Source organism: Camelus ferus, chromosome 10, assembly GCF_009834535.1.
Source record: "Camelus ferus isolate YT-003-E chromosome 10, BCGSAC_Cfer_1.0, whole genome shotgun sequence".
Lineage (NCBI taxonomy): Eukaryota > Metazoa > Chordata > Mammalia > Artiodactyla > Camelidae > Camelus > Camelus ferus.
In genome coordinates, this window is record NC_045705.1 from 62,899,137 (window position 1) to 62,915,747 (window position 16,611).

The following is a 16,611-nucleotide window of genomic DNA, read 5'->3' on the forward strand; positions in this document are numbered from 1 at the left end:
AAGGACCATGGGGTGTCTTACCAGCCAGTGAAGAATGGAGAGAAAACAGACCCTGCTGTTGAGGCCTTTGATGGAAAACTCTGTAGCCTGCTCACCTCAGCAAGGAAGGGGAGTGAGACGGGGCCAGAAGCAGGCATCGACCTGGGAGATTACCGCAGACTCTGGCCAGTCTCTCGGGCCTCATTTGATGTACGGTGTGGAGAATGTCAGACAGAGAGTTTATGTAGAGAGACGTCCGGCCCAGCAGAAGCGCACGTGGATTGGGCAGTGACTTATCCTTCTATCTTGGACACTTAAGCCACAAACCCCAGCAGCCAAGTATGCAGTTTGTGTTTTTTACCCCAGGGGGGTTGATCTCTCCTTAACCCTGATTTCGTCTCATTTAATATAGTGTTCAGCTGCTGGCCGCTCTCACCTGGGGATGGCATACTTCAAAGGAATTGTTTTTTTTTTCCAAGCTGCTGGCTTGTGTCATCTCTGAAAGTGAAGGATCTTGCTAACTTCAGCTGCTCGGTGTCAGACCCAAGGGTGCTATGTAAACAGTTTTTCCCTTTATTAGGCATTAAGTAAAACTAGGCCGGCCACAGTACATTTTTTAAAAATTAATAAACATACAGCAAGGGCCAGTGGCCCCTCCAAGGATCCATGATGAACAGAAGCTGGACTCATTCCTCTCCCCTTGACACATCGTTGCTCGCTGACCTCATTCAGAGCCTGCAAGGGCATCTGAGCGTCCGGCCCTGCCCTGCTCCATCTGAAGCAGTCTCGTGAGTTCTGTCACACAGGCTCCTGCATCACGTCAGACTGGGGCTGTAAAGGCTGTCCTCTCCCCTTCATTCCCTCTCCCTATCATTTTAAGCCATCAGAGTCCATAAGCCAAACACCTTTTGCCCGAGCCCTGAGCCTCCGATGGGGCGTGTCTGTCAGGGTCATTACATAAGCACCTCTGAGTGGCGTTGGCCATTGGAGGTCATCTGGTCTGTCTGTTTGGCTTCGGCCGGCGCGGCCCTGGCACTAACCTCATTCCTATTAAACATCCCCAGGGAAAGATTCCACTGGGAGAGTTGAGAGTGTCACATTTATCCTTCAGTCCATCTGCTGCTGTCCCGGTGAAGCAAGGAGTGCCCAGGCTAAGGAAGCTCACACAGCCTCAGACGGCAAGCAGGTCTGGGAGACTCGGGCTGACAGCTTCTTATCAGTGCAGCCTGTCGTGTCTGAGGGCAGCGGACTTGTCCTGCAGCCGTCAAGCTGATGGTGCTGCTCAGCCTCCAGCTAAGCCATGTCCAGAATTGAAGACTGGTGTTAGGATCTTCCCAGTCAGGTGGCATGCACTGGTGGAACAGGTGGCCTGAGGCAAGGAGTGTTCTTTTGCCCTTAAGAACCAATGACTGCCAGCAGTCAGGCATTTTAGCGTGGATGGTAGGACAGATGAAGCTTTCCAAGATAAATAACAGGCTTCCAAAGAGAAGACATGTAGACAGGAAATCTGCTGTCTTGTTACCTAAGACGTAGAGTATTTTGCTGAGTCCCAGGTCTCGCGCGAATCCAGATACTCCTGCCAAGGGGGAGAATGTTCTCTTTACAGTGGACAATATGAACATTTTTACTTAACCACGTCACAGCACGTAGTTTTAAAAAGCAAATTATGACATTAAGAGGTGCGTTTCGCAGTGGATTTCAGTTTCATTAGTTAGTAGGTAATGAAATGTTCACGTTCGGTGATGTGTTGAGGAGAAATAGAACAGAGCGGTTCAGGACAGCTGCTTGGAGGTCAGACCTGCGTTAGAAACCTGGCTCTGCCATTAGTCAGCTGGGTGACCTTGAGCTTGTTACTTAATGTCTCCACGCTTCCATGTCTCATCCACAAAAAGGAAAGTAAGAGAACCTCCTGACATGGGGGTGTAAGGACTAAAGAGTTCCTGCGTGTGAGGTGCTGAGCCCAGCACCAGGCCCCTGAGTACCACTCGTGACCATGGCTCACGGTGTTGTTTGCCAATGGTGGGCCCAGCACCACTGAGAGCTTTCCGTGGGTGGCATCACTCAGTCCTCACGACAGGAATGTGAGGCAGACCCAACTCTCATTCGTTCCCCTTTTGCAGATGAGGAAAGGGAGGCTGGATGAGATTAAGCTGCTTGCCCGAAGTGGCAGGCAGGAAGCGGTGAACTGGAATTTGAAGCTAGGCAGTGGGCCTCCGGGGCCTGTGTGCTGAGGCCCCGTCTGCTACCTTGAAACATGAAACTATCTTCATTACTCCTCTGCTCTGGCCTTGTCTTGGTCCATGGAGGACTGCTGTGCAGAGGACTTTGCAGAGACCCTCTGTTGGTTCCCTGTGGCCCCCCCCACCCCAGCCCTGACCCTTGCAGAGATGACATCACAACCTCAGCAGCTCCAGCCTAAACCACCTGAGCCCTCCACGCAGCACAGGTGCAACCTGGCTCTCCAGGCGACAGTCTAGAGCTCAGAGAGACTGCCCTTGGGTTTGTGGGGAGCCAGGGGGCAGGGCTCAAACTCTGCCCTGCTTCAAGGTTTCGTTCTTACCCTGAGCCACAGAGATGAGGATGGAAGCTTTCTGGGTCCTGCCATCACTGTCCGTCCTTTCCCTCCAAGCCACAGGCTGTCTCTGAGAGCTGGATGTGGCTGGTGGGAAAGACCATGTGAACCCCATTCCAGGGTCTCTGGCTGAGTTGCCCAAACTCCTTCACACCCACTGGCTCCAGCACTTTTACTGACAATCCAGTGCTGGCTTCTCTGAAGGGCATAGCGTCTGTTGCTAGGCCGCTGGTGAGCAGGACCTCTGCTTCCCTGTTTCTCTTTGCTCCCATCCCTCAGACAGTCATGCAGAGGTAAGAAGGTTTTAGTAGATCTTACATTAGGTACTGTGTTTCCAGTGCAAATAGAAACAGGCAGTTGACTTGGTCCTAACAGGAAAAGTGATGCTCAGAAATCTGATTTGAAAGATACACTGTAATGGTCTTCACTAGATGCCGGGGATCAGAGAAGGATGTATCTTGTCTGTCTTTGAGGAATTCACTGTTTATTCTTTCACTCTATTTCATTGATGGACAAGCAGAGGTTTTCTGCACCCACCAGCACTATGTGCTAGGCCCAGTGCCAGACCCAGGAGTCAGGGATGAATGAGCTGGAAGAGCCCATGCCCCGGAGGACCCCTGAAGAAGGAATGAGTGAACAGAAGAGAAGCAAGGGTCGGTCTGTGTATCTCAGGCACTGACGGAACTGGGTGCAGGCCGTGGGACATCCAGCCTACTTCCATGTGTATCCTAGAAATAACTTCTCTTGTTCTGAATTCACTCTCACCAATCAATTTTATGAGTTCTGGTAGATTCTTAGCTTCTGTAGCCACACCCTTTGCCATGTGACTCTGCAGGGCCATCCAGTCTGACTCTGGGGTCAGCCAGGGCCTTGCTTGGCTAACAGGATGTCAGTTATCATGAAGTAAGCAGAGCCTTGTAAAGCACTTGACAATTGGGCTTGCCCTAGCCCTTGTACCTCTGCCACCACCTGAAAACCTGCCCAGGTTAGCTTTCCAGAGGATGAGAGGCATGTGCCCAAGTCATCCCTGTCCTCAGCCAAAGTCAGCTAATAGGTGAGTAAGTGAGCCCAGTCAAGACCAGAAGAATTACCCAGCCAAGCCCAGTCCAAATTGCAAACCCAAAGATCCTGAAGCTAAACAAATGCTTATTATTTTAAGCTACCAACTTTGGGGGGTGATTTGTTATGCAGCATTATAGCAATTGGTAACTGATAAAGATGGTAACTGGGCTTCCCATGTAGATTTGTTTATAGAGAAAAAAAATCACCAGCTGGCCAGAATGAGTGAGTTTCCTGTCCCCTGGAGAGGCAAACTTCTCAGTTTAATACTCTTTAAAAGGTGGCTGCTGCTTAGTGTATCAGACTCTTGTGAACTTAGTATCAGTTTCATATGAACACATGTAATTCCTCCTCCGCAATTTGAACCATAGCAATAACAGCCAACATGTACCGAGTGCTTGTTCTAGACCACACACTGAGCTAACACAGTACCTGCACTGACTCACTCAGTTCCTATAACAGCGCTGTGAACTAGGTTGCAGGCCCAGAAGAACTGAGTTACTTGCCTGTGGTGACATTGGCTTAGCACTTGGGCGGAAGTGATCAAAGAAACCGACGTAGGTCCCTAGAAAAGTAGATTTGTGTTCTGCACTAGCAAAATATTGGGTAAAGCTAATGCCTGCTCTAACTGGGGAGGTACCCCACGTGTTTTCCAAGCTGGCAACCCATAAGGAAGAGGCTGGAAAACAGAAAACTCGTAATCTGTGTTGGCTACTATTGGCTGCATTTATGAGGATTTACAGGAAAGAGATGAACTCAGCAAAGCATTGCATGGTGTTCAAGTAGGAATGAGAGGAAATAGAATCCAGAAATCTTGGGCCTTTCAGGGCCTTTCTACACCCCAAGTAGAGACAATGAGCTGTAAGGGGGGAGGAAATAGCTCAGTGGTAGAGTGTGTGCTTAGCACACACAAGGTCCTGGCTTCCATCCCCAGTACCTCCATTAAAGTGAATGAAAACCAAATCACCTCCCCCTACCCCCACACTAAAAAAAAGAAAGAAAGAAAAAGGTGAGATGTAATCGAAGCTTTGGGCAACAAAGGCCCAGTAAAACTTACCCTTTGGATGAAGTGTCTCAGGACAGATCAGATTAAAGGTGTGCCTCTTGTTTGTTGTTCCAAATAGCCTCAAGATAACCATCGTGGAGAAAGGGAGAGGTGTGGAGGGGAACCAGCAAAACAAGTTAGGCTCAAGAATTAGGTCCAGGAAAAGACTCTGGGTGAGGGTAGCTACTTTGCACCCCAAGTTCTCCAGAGGGTTGACTGCACCCATCTCCATTTCCTTGTCTCTTATCCATTCCTTATCTTCACCTCTCTAGCTTTCCACCTCATTATTTTATGAAAGCATCTCTCACCAAGGTCACATAGGACCTCCCTGTTGCTAAATCCAATTGACATTATTCAGAGCTTTACTCTGACCTCTGACCAACAATAGAAACCTCCCCATCCCTTGGTTTTCATGCTTCAACATTTCCTTGGGTTTCCTTCCGCCTCTCCAGCCACACTTCTACTTTGGTAGCATATTGCCCCCAACCCAGTCATTAAATTTGAAGTTCCTCACGATGCTGTCCAAGGAGCCCTCCTTTTTTCTCTCTAGGGATTCCACCCACACCAGGGTATCCGTTACTACCTGTATGTGCACAATTCTCAAGTCTTTGTTTCAAACCATACTCTCCTTTTAGCTCCAGCCTACACGTCTGCCAGCTTGACTCCCCCAGTGTGTCGCAAAGGTCCTTCAAACTCAGCACATCCATAGGGAACCAGGCTATTCCTCCTCCTTGTTCCACCCACCCAAACCTCCCTAGTCTTCCTCTGTAGTGAAGGGCACCAGCATCCATCCAGTCGCTGGGAATTGTCCTGAACCCCTCCCCCTCCCTCCATTACATCACCAAGACCTGTTGACTTACTTCCAGAATAGCTCTTGAATCCATCCACTTCTTTCCATCTCCAGCATCATCATCCTGGTCAGAGCTACTCCCATCCTTCAGCTGTACAACTGCTCCAGCCATCTCACAGCCCCTTCATATCTGTTCTCTGCCTGCAGCCCTGAAATCAGTGTATTCCAATGTACTGCTCTGACCATGCCTTCCCTCTCCTGAAAACCCTTCAACTGCTCTTTTTAAAAAAATGAGAATTCTTAATATCACCCTTAAAGGGTCCCACATGGGATGCTAACATCTTCAGCTTCATCTTGGCCAGTCTCTCAGTTTCTGTGCTCCAGCCCCTACTATGCTCCTTCAACCTCTCCTCTCCCCAAACCTTCTCACCACAGGGCCTTTGCACATGCAGTTCCCTCTTTTCTCCCTTTCCCTCTCACCCCTATCCTCTTACAGATCTCAGCTCAGGTGCCACTTCCTCAGAGAAGCCCTCCCTAACCTCAGTTTTAAATCTACCTTGTCATTCTCTGATGAATACCTGTCTCCCCACTGGACTTTAAGTTCCAAGAGGACAAGGACTAGATCTATTTTTGGTCACCTGAGATTCCTAGTACCTGGTGCATCACTTGGCACATAGAAGGTGTTCCTAATCATTTGAGAAATGAGTGAAAAAAAAAAACCAATTTAATGTATCAGTTGGATCGCAGAGCTCAAAGTAAACCCTCTTCAACAGCGAGAGCCATGGGTCTGCAGGAATCCGAGGCCTCTTGGCCCTCCTGCTGTTCTGAGACTTTCCTCCCCTGTCTAGTTCCAATGGTTCAGTGTGCTTGAAGGATTGGTCCCCTTCTTTCCAGGTGGCTGGATGCCCTTAGACTGGGAAGAAGGGTTTTTAATGAATTAGATCTGTCTCTCTCACTGTGGAAAGTGGAGAGTTCTTGGTTCTCTGCCCAGGCCTCTAGAGGACCTGGGATGCTAAAAGAAGCAAACTCCCAAAGCTAGGAGTGCTTCAGGAAACATATGTACCAGAGGGCCCTGGAGTCCAGGCCACCGGGGTCCATCCACCCCTACTGAGAGTGGGCCTCGTGTTTCCCACAAGGAGGGTGTGCTGGAGAAGCAGAAATAGCTGGGAATCCTGTCTGTGTGGGTGCTCAGTATTTGCTCTCTGCTTTTTTACCCCTTGTTCAGTGTGGTGGGCCTACTTAGAATCTCTCCCCACCACTTTTCCCCACACAAGCACACATCCCCCCTCGCCCCAGTTGTATCCTTCAAACTGTTTCCCCAGGTAGCAGTGTTCTCAGACGCAGGGAGGAAGGCGGTGCTCACTGTGGCTTTCCCTGGCTTGTCTCATAACCAGCCCCCTCTCGGAGGAGACTGTGGTATTCCACTTCTCCATGAGGAAACCGAAACTTGGAGAGCCGTGCCCACAGCCACACAGCTGGGCGGCAGCAGCACAGGGTTTACATGGAGGTTTCCCCAGAACTGTTTGGCCTAGAATTTCATATCGATGGAGTCATACGGTATGGACTTTTCTGTGTCCCTGCTTTCACTCAGCAGAATGTTTTTGAGATTCACTCATCCATGTCATCGCACACATCAATATTTGTCCCTGTTTATCACTGGGGTCATGTGTATTCCGTCATCTGACTCTACCACAGTTGGTCTATCCAACTGTCCAGCGGATGGACACCTGAGCTGCCAGCGTTGGGCAATTATGAATGAAGACATCGCACACAGGTCTTTCTGAGGACACATGTTCTTATTTCTCTTGGTAAACATCTAGAAGTAGAATTGCTGGGTCATAAGAAGATATATGTCTAGTTTCAAAGTGACTGCCAGAACTTCTTCCAAGGTAGATGCACCATTTTACACTCCCACCAGCAGTGTACGAGAGATCCAGCTGTCCCACAGCCTGGCCAGCATTCGGTGTTATCAGTTGCTTAAATTTTAGCCATGCTGATGGGTGTGTATTGCTGCCTCACTGTGGCTTTAATTTGCATTTCCTTAACAATGAATGATGTTGAATATTTTTTCACATGCTTATTGGCCATTCATATACCTTCTTTTGTGGTTTCTCTGGTCAACTGTTTGTCCCATTTTAAAATTTGGTTGTTGTCATTTTATTATCGAATTGTAGGAGTTCTTTATATGTGCTGCATACCAGCCCTTTGCCGGGTACATGTTTGCAAATCTTTTTACTCAGTCTATTCATTTTCTAAACGGTGACTTTTGAAGAGCCGAGGTTGTAAACTTTGATGAAGTCCAATTGGTCAGCTTTTTCTTTTGTGGTTATTTCTTTCCATGACCTGTTTAAGAAGCCTTTGCTTATCCCCAAGTCATGAACACATCTTTATATCTTGAGTGAATTTTTAAGTATGGTGTGAGGTAAGGTTTGAGGTTCTTTTTTTTTTTCCATGTAGGTATCTGGATGTTATTCCAACATCATTTATTTATTTATTCATTTTCATGTTCTTTTTCATTAACGGTTATTGATATTGAATATAGTTCCCTGTGCTGTATGGAAGAAATTTGTTTTTTATCTGTTTTTATATATAGTGGCTAACATTTGCAAATCTCAAACTCCCGATTTATCCCTTCCCACCCCTATTCCCCTGGTAACCATAAGATTGTTTACTATGTCTGCAAGTCTGTTTCTGTTTTGTAGATGAGTTCATTTGTGTCCTCTTTTTTCTTTTCTTTTTAAATTTTTTTTTAGACTCCACATGTGAGTGCTATTGTATGGTATTTTTCTTTCTCTTTCTGGTTTACTTCACTTAAAATGATGATCTCCAGGTCCCTCCATGTTGCTGCAAGCCAGCATCATTTATTAAAAGGATTTCTTTTCCCATTGGATTGCTTTGGCACCTTCATCAAAAATCACATCTGTAACTGTAAAAACAAACAATAACAAGTGTTACTAAATTTTAAAATTTTTAATAAAATGTTTAAATGAAAATTAAGTGCAAATAAAAGTAGTCTAACTGAGGTTCAAAAATTCGTATTTTAAAATAAGTTCCTCACAGAGAAAAATGCAACTGGTTAGGACTTAACCTGTCATCAAAGGATACTTGCTTTAATATTATTTATTTATTTACTTATTTTAATAATATGTGGTCCTTTGGGGTTTTAAAAAATTTTTTGTGGGGGAAGGTAACCTGATTGATTGATTGATTGATTGATTGATTGATTGATTTACTTACTTATTTATTTACTTATTTATTTGTTTTAATGGAGGTACTGGGGATCAAACCCAGGACCTCATGCATGCAAAGCAAGCACTCTACCACTGAGCTATATACCCTCCCCACCCTGTATCATTTTAATCTAAAATAAAGGTGAGAGTCTCCATCAAAAAGCAAATCTCTGTTTTTGGGGGGAGTTGCATCCTCTTTCTAAGCAATTCTCTTTTTTAAGCTGTGATATTAACGAGCACTGAGAATGCCAACAGCCATATGTATGTAGGTGGAGAGATTGAAAGATTTTGGCTAGCTTCTCCAATAAAATTATCTATCAGTTTGTCACATAAAAAATGGTTGTCAATGCTCCAGGAGTAATGTTTGTTGTGATGATCCCTGCCACCTACACTGTGCGTTGACCATGTGGCGTGAGAGCCGCACGGTCACGTGGCCAATGTTCTGGTCAGTGTCAGGAAGACAGCCGAGACCATGCTTCGTTTAACTTTATCCTGAGACTAATAATAGTGACATGTGCTTATCGTGGGAGGCATGCTTCTAACTTAGCTCATTTATTTCTCATAAAGAAAGGTAGAGGCACGCTGACCATCCCACTTGAACTGGGAAACTGGGGCGCAGAAAAATCATGCCACCTGCAGAGACAGCTCGGCTGGTGAGGGGTAAGGTGGGACGGGAAGCTGGCAGTCTGGTCCTTTGCGCTATTGCCTTCTCAGAGGACAGGGCTTTCCTTGGTGTGCTGCCTATGTTTACTGTTCCTGTTACTCTGCAATTTAAGTGTATGAAAGGCTAAAAATCTACTTGCCTACATCCCGCCTAAAACCTCAGAGAAGGTGCCCTCTTTCAGAACCCTACTGCTCTTTGGGGACTGCTGCCTATGTCCTCCCAATCACCGCCTCTCCAGGCCACTGCCAGGGTGCAGCAGCTACCACCCACTCCACTCAACTAGCCCTGCGTTACCTGCCTTGAGCTCTAGCTCTGGTAACACGCGAGATCCCACTTCATAAAATGGCCTTCGTCTATGAAAACAAGCCTTCTGATTCAGCTTGAGACTGATTTCCTCGAGGCATTTCAGAGAGCTATAAACAAAGAAGTGACTTACTCAGATCTGTGCTTTAGAGAGAGCATCGGGCCAGAGAAAAAGGCTTTCCAAGCAGAGGGACTGCATGTGCGAAAGCAAGGAGGTGAGACTGGGCGGGGCATGTTTGCAGAGTCTTGAAGTGGTTGGACGAGGGAGGCTGGAGCAGAGGGCACCTGGTGGGAAGGATTAGAGATGAGACTTGGAAGGGAAGGTGGCCTATTTTCTATGTCTGGATAAAACTTTTAGACTTAATTCTGAAATAAAATAATACAATAATGTTTACAAATTATAATGTTTAAAAGTTAGGATGGGCTAGCTTGCAGGCTTCGGAGTCAGCTGGTCTGGGGCAAGAGCATGAATGTGTGTGTGTGTGTGTATCACTTGCCACACATCAGGCAGTATCTAAGCAAGCACATTACGTGGAATCAACTGTGATTAGATAGAACCCAGCCATCTCAGCCTCCAATACCCCTGCTCATACTGCTACCCTATATGGCCCCCGTGTGGCGTGGAGAGATTGTTTATGTGTAACTCTCTCCTGCGCCAAGTCCCCTGGAGGTAGAGACCATATTTTACACTCCATTCTATCCCCTGTTTCAGCACAGTGCCTGGCACATCATTGATGTTCATTCAGTGCTCATGGTATGGCTAATTGACGGATGGAATACATGTATGTGGGGGCTCTTTATGGAGCTATCTCTGCTGGATGCAAGACCATTTAAGCGTGCTGCTGATGGAGCTTGTTCATGAGACCTAACAAGTTGTTGGAGAATGTCTGAGTGTTTGATGAAGTTCTCTTAACATCCCAAACTTCCCACACTCTCCAGATGTTTCCTCTTCCTCCTATGCGTGTGATAGTTACTATCTTTCTAATAGATGCACTTGTCAGGTTGGGCTAGACTATGATAAGAAATCGCCTCCCAAATTTCAGTTGCTTAGCAAAGCCAAGTTTCTTTCTTACTTGTGCCCAGTCCTTATCCCCACCAGTTTTTTTTTTTTTCACACATACATCATTCTTTACTTTATATTGTTTCGGTAATTTTTTAAAAACATTTTTTAATTGAGTTATAGTCATTTTACAATGTTATGTCAATGGCAACCACCAGTTTTACTTTCTGTTTCTATGAGTTTGTTTTTCTTAGATTATGTATATAAGTGAGATCATACAGTATTTGCCTTTCTCTGTCTGCCTTATTTCACTTAGCATCTGCCCTCAAGGTCCATTTATGTTGTTGCAAATGGCAAGACTTTCTTCCTTTTTACGGCTGAATAATATCCCATTATGTAGACACACTTAGGAACACGTATACATCCTACTGGTTCTGTTTCTCTGGAGAACACTGACTAATACCCAGAATCACATCCAAATTTCTTTCCCCAGAAGTCCTCAAATCTTCAGGTCTTTGCTTATTCTGCAGAAGCAAACAAAATCCCAGACCTCAGGGGCTAGAAGCAGCAAGGTTTCTCTCTCTGCTACATCCCCATCTACTAAGGGAAAGGTGGTTCTCTGGGGCAGCTGACCTCCAGGCGGTGACTCAGTGACCCAGGCTGCTTCTACCCACAGAGAGTGGAAAACTCACAGGCCCTGCTAAATTCCCCAGACCGGGAATGGTGCTTTCAATCCCTCACCCAGCACATTGGCCAGAACTGGCTACACGACCTTTATCTATCCCTTCACTGCAAGGGAGGCTGGGGGAATGTAAAATAATCATAAATACTTACTGAGTGCTTTCTGTATGTCAGGCCATGAGCTAAGCACTTAAATATTGTCTTTTCTGAACCCTCAGCCCAGCTGTGTGAGTTCTACAGTGACCTCATCATACAGCTAAGGAAACAGGCTTCCAGGAGTTCAGGATGTCCCAGAGCACAGCTTCCCTAAAAACAGAGCTGGAGATTCAAACCCAGATCTCTGTGCGTCCAGAACCCACCCTCTTGACTCCTGTCCTGGGTGTTCTGCTGATCACAGACAAGACTATCTCGATCTCATTGGAAAACTGGGATTGGCTTCTTATTTTCTGCTCCATCTCATTTCATCTTCCCCAGGAGTCATGAATTTTTAAACCTTGTGCGAGATCAACCAGTTCACCCAGAGGAGATGGTAAAAGAACAGAACAGGCAGGAAAGGAACAGCCATCAAATAAGCTCAGCCGAGTTCTTCCAGGAAATGTCCACCGAGGAGGGTGGAAATAAACCACAGGAAGTTCTGCTCACATGGTGGGAGGTGGGGGGAGAGAGTGCTCCACTCCTGGTAACAAGGGAATGATTTCCTTTTAGGAAAGACAGAGACAGAGAGGGATTGGACTTGGGCCATTAGCCTTGGGCTATTTCGGTTCCCGGTGGTGACAGCACAGTGAGCAGAGCCTCCAGTGCATTTTTCAAAGGTGGGACTGTTAGGACCCCAGTCCCTGGCATCTCTCCTGCCTCATTAAGGCAGCCGTCTTTCCTAGAGGCCCTAGTCACAGTGCAGAAAAGCTGGAAATGGGCCAGATGGGTAGTATTATCTGAAGTCATCCCGGTCTGTCTGCTTGCCTGCTCCCTGGGCCCAGTCTTTACGCCCAGAATGATCACAGCCCCCATCACTCACCGGTCCCACTGTGCAGGACTCACACTGAGCCCCTTTCTCACAGTCCTCATTTCATTTCAACAACAGCCCAGGGAGCAGGCAGCATCCTGCTGTTACAGGGAGGAAAGTGAGCCCTGGGAATACTGTCCTCAGTGGGGCCAGGATCTAAAGGCAGGTCGGTGAGGCCCCAAAGCCAGGGCTCCTACCCGAACACCAGGCTACTCAGAGTCAGTAGCCTCCGGATCCACTTCCCCCAACTCAGTTTATGAGGCCATCCTCAGAAGCGCTGAGCTCTTCAGTGGGGCAGCACCCGAGAGGCAGTTGTGCAAATCCAGGCCACCCTGCTACCCCAAAGCCCGTGGACGGGACAGCCCCATGGGCTTGGCCTTGCCCCAGCCAGCCCATCCTGCCATGACCCCCTTTATGCCCTGTGCCAGCTTCAAGTTGCTCCACACCAGAGGGTCACTGGGAACAGATGAGATCCGGGTGATCACGCAGTGGGGACACCTGGCCTGGATGAGGATTGTCAGGTGGGCTCAGAAGAATCTAGGTTCAGAAATAGTAGTCCTGTGGGCAGAATGAGGGGTTTGGTGAGCACTGTTCCCTGGATCCCAGGGCCTCCATGGACACACTTCAGGGTCTGGGCCAGAAGTCACTGTCGAGTGCGGGTCCAGCTGGCCCCGGAGGATCAGGAGGAGTGTGGCCTAGGGTGAGGCAGACTCTCCCCCGCGCTCCCCTGTAACAAAGCAGAGGGGAAGGACCTGGAAAGAGGGTGGCTTGGGCCCTGCTGTCTCATAGATGATGGGAGTGGGGAGAAACATGGAGCCAACCATCATTTTAGTACTTGTTCAAACAAAGAGTTCCAAGGCCTTGAGGCCAAACAAACAACACAACTCAAACTAAAAACTGTTCTGCCTCAGCTCCCTCTTTCACGGCAGCAGGAACAGAGAGGGTGGTTAATTAAGGAAAGTCACACAGCACTATTTGTGCCAGAGGCAGACCTCAAACCTGACTACCAGAAGAGACTCAGAAAGGAGCAGAGAGGTGATCTTGGCTCAACCAAGACATAAGCATCCCTGTCTCTTCTTTCTCCTAAAGGGGCTCAGCCCAGGCCTTTCCTGGGGGCAATACCTGATTCCATCTCTCCTGCAGCAACCCCCTTGCCTCGGGGCCCACCTGAAGCCAAGAAATATCACCCTCGTGCCTGCTGCAGCCTCCAGTGCAGGGACTTCAGAAGCATGAGTGTAATAAGTTCTAGCAATCCCACTTCTGGGTACACACACCCGGAAAACTTACAGCAAGGACTCAAAGAGATACTTATACACCCATGTTATAGCAGTATTAGTCACAATAGCCAAAAGATGGACACAACCCAAGTGTCCCTCTACAGAGTGGATAACAACGTGTGGTATATACATATAATAGAATATTAGTCAGCCTTTAAACAGAAGGAAATTCTGACACCTGCTACATCGTGGATGAACCTTAAGGATATTATGCTAAGTGAAATAAACCAGACAAAAGGACAAATGTTGTGTAATTCCTTTTATAAGAGGTTCCTAGAGCAGTCAAATTCATAGAGACAGAAAGCAAACGTGCTGGTTGCCAGGCGCTTCGGGAGGGGAGGATGGGGAGTTAGAGAAACTGAGGCCGGGAAGTGAGATGTCCAAAAGTCACAGGGTAATTGTGAGCACCAGGTGAGCAGTCCCTAGGCTCCCACTTTTTGTAAGCTCAGGGCCCTGGCCCTTCCGAGCACTCCTTGCCCAGGCCGGCCCCTCGGTTCTGGAGAACTTGAGGGGTGGCCTGTGGCTGGGGCGATCTAGTGGCTCTGCCCTCTCCAGCCTTTTGAAGGCAGCACTAGTCGATGACCTGCAGTTCCAAGTGGCGACCGCTGGGTGTCGCCACACAGCAAAAAACTACAGCATAAAGAGGATCGCCGCCGCCTCCCAGAATTCATCTCCAAGCCTTTCATGGGCTCCGACCCAAATGTTCCAAGCAGCTCAAGAGCTTCCCTCACAGCGCCGTGGGACGATTTCAAGAATTTCACCACCCCATTAGCTCTCCTACCAGGTGCGAAAAGGAAAACCTGGCCACAGCCTCCCTCGAGGCTGCCTCCCCCAGCTGACCCCCTCCTCTGCGCTCCGTGCTCCATCCAGTCACATGGGACCAGGTACTCTCACTTTGCCTTTGCTGGGTCTTCCGCATGGAGTGCCCTCCCTCATCTCCGCCTAGTGCAGGCCTCCTGCCTGCTAGACATTGTGCACAGGGTATTTCAAATCCACCCGCACCCCTGCAACAGCTCAGCTCAGCTCAGGCCTCTCAGGCTCCTGAATTGAGCCTTCTTTGGCTACTACACACTGCCTGTGTCTGAATCCCCCTGGACTGTGGGCTCCCTGAGGGCAGAGCGGTGTGGAATTCCCATTTTTAACCCTTGAGCCTAATCCTTTGCCAAAGCCTTTCCCTAACCCTCAAATGGCACTTACCAGCTCAGTGTACCAGCTACAGCCTCACTGGTCAGTACCATCATTACCCCCATTTCTCAGAAGAGGAAACCAAGGCAAGAGTAAAATACACCAAGTCTTTTAGTTATTAAGTGGCAGAGCCACTTTTAGTTATTAAGTGGCAGAGCCAGGGCCCATGCCATCTGGCTTCACAGCCTGAGCTCTTGCTTGTAACCCCTTCTCTACGAACACTTTGTGGAGAGCCTCACCCTCCCTCTGCCCTAGGTGAGCACCCACCCCCATCTTGTGTTTTGCTTGTGGCTCTCAGGCGAGCCTCTGTCATTAGACTGGGAGGTCCTGGCTGGAGGGCTGAGCATTTACTTCTGTCATTGCAACTTTGGATCCCTGACAGCATCGTTCCTCTGGAGGATGGGTGCCTGCCACACTTCCACTGGGCCCTGGTCACCACTGAGTCCAGGGCCTCTCTTTCTGTGGGAGTCAGGTGTAAACGCAGTGCCACATCTGGCAGGCCAGTCACCTCTGGGTGAGTGCAACAAGGTCATCTCCTGGGCCAGGGGCAGCTCCTTTTCCCTCGGCCTCCCCTTCATTCACACCTCGCTGTCCCCTAAGAGCAGGGTGCACTGGAGCTGGCTCACACAGTTCCTGAGAGCTGAAGGTGAAACTTCTGGGAAATTGGCCAGCTGATTGTTGAACTCAGCCATTGTTTAAAAATTCCATTATATAAACTTACAACTTAATAAATTATATTAAAAATGAAGTGATAAATACTTCTAAGTCATCACCTCCTCATTACATTTCTGTATTTTTCTGTCATTTATGCCCTTGGGGTTTCTTCCATCTACTGTATCTGTATGGTGGAAATACCATATAGTGGTGGGCTCCTGACCCCATCTTCCCAGTTCCCTTCTCAGGAACATTGCTTTGGTAGTTTGAAAGCAGCCATGATGGGAGTATTTACACCACAGAAATTGACAAATGCAATAAATCAGGACTCTTCCTCCCCACCTCCACCGCCCAGCCCCCCTCCCCAGAGATCCAATTGGTCAACGTTCACAAGCCTTAGAACCAAGGAGACAAAATGGGCCTGGGCCGTCACGGAAGGAGCAAGGGGCTGTGGGCTGTTCCCACATGGGTCCGCTATCTGCCGGGTGCTGAATCCACACTCTCATTAAATCTTCCAGCAGCCCTAGGAGGCGAGTCCAGTGACAGCCCTCAGTGAAGATGAGGAAATAGAGGCGCTAAGAGGATAAGTGTCCCATCAAAGGGGACAGATCGGGTCTGAACCACACTCTTCACTGCTGTGGTTTATTAGTGCTATGATAACAGCACCCAGTTCACAGGGCGGTTTGGGGGATTATGTGAAGTACTGTGTGTAAAAGGGCTTGGCACAGCTTTGGCTCTGGCAGGACAGAGCAAACATTAATTTACTGACAGGCTTAAGAGTGGGATCTGGACCCACCTACATTTGAATCTCAACTCTGCTATTTTCTGATTGTGAGATCTCCAGCCAGTCAAGTCCCTTTGCTTGTCTAAGCCTCATTTTCCCCATGTGGATAGAGGGATAATAATAGCTACCTGGAAGAGCTACTCAGAAGACTGGAGATAAAAGATGTAAAGTGTCTGGTGAGAAGTGGATACTCAATAAATGGGAGTGATTGTTCGGGATTATCTTTTATTCCATGTCACTCCGACAGCAATTTTGCCAGGCTCTGTCGAGGGACACCACCATGGGGGCCAGAGCTGTGGAGGCAGGACCTTGCCTGAGCAGCTCCTGGCCTCCCCTCCCTGGCCGGGTCAGCCCCTAGTGGGCCCTGGCCTTAGAAGGGTGTCAG

General features: G+C 48.1%; 1 non-coding gene across 1 annotated transcript; it reads right to left on the bottom strand.

Moving 5' to 3' along the window:
* Positions 1-8,711: 8,711 nt before the first annotated feature.
* Positions 8,712-8,783, bottom strand: TRNAA-UGC. Its single transcript has one exon. It is a non-coding gene; the product is annotated as a tRNA-Ala (tRNA).
* Positions 8,784-16,611: the final 7,828 nt, after the last annotated feature.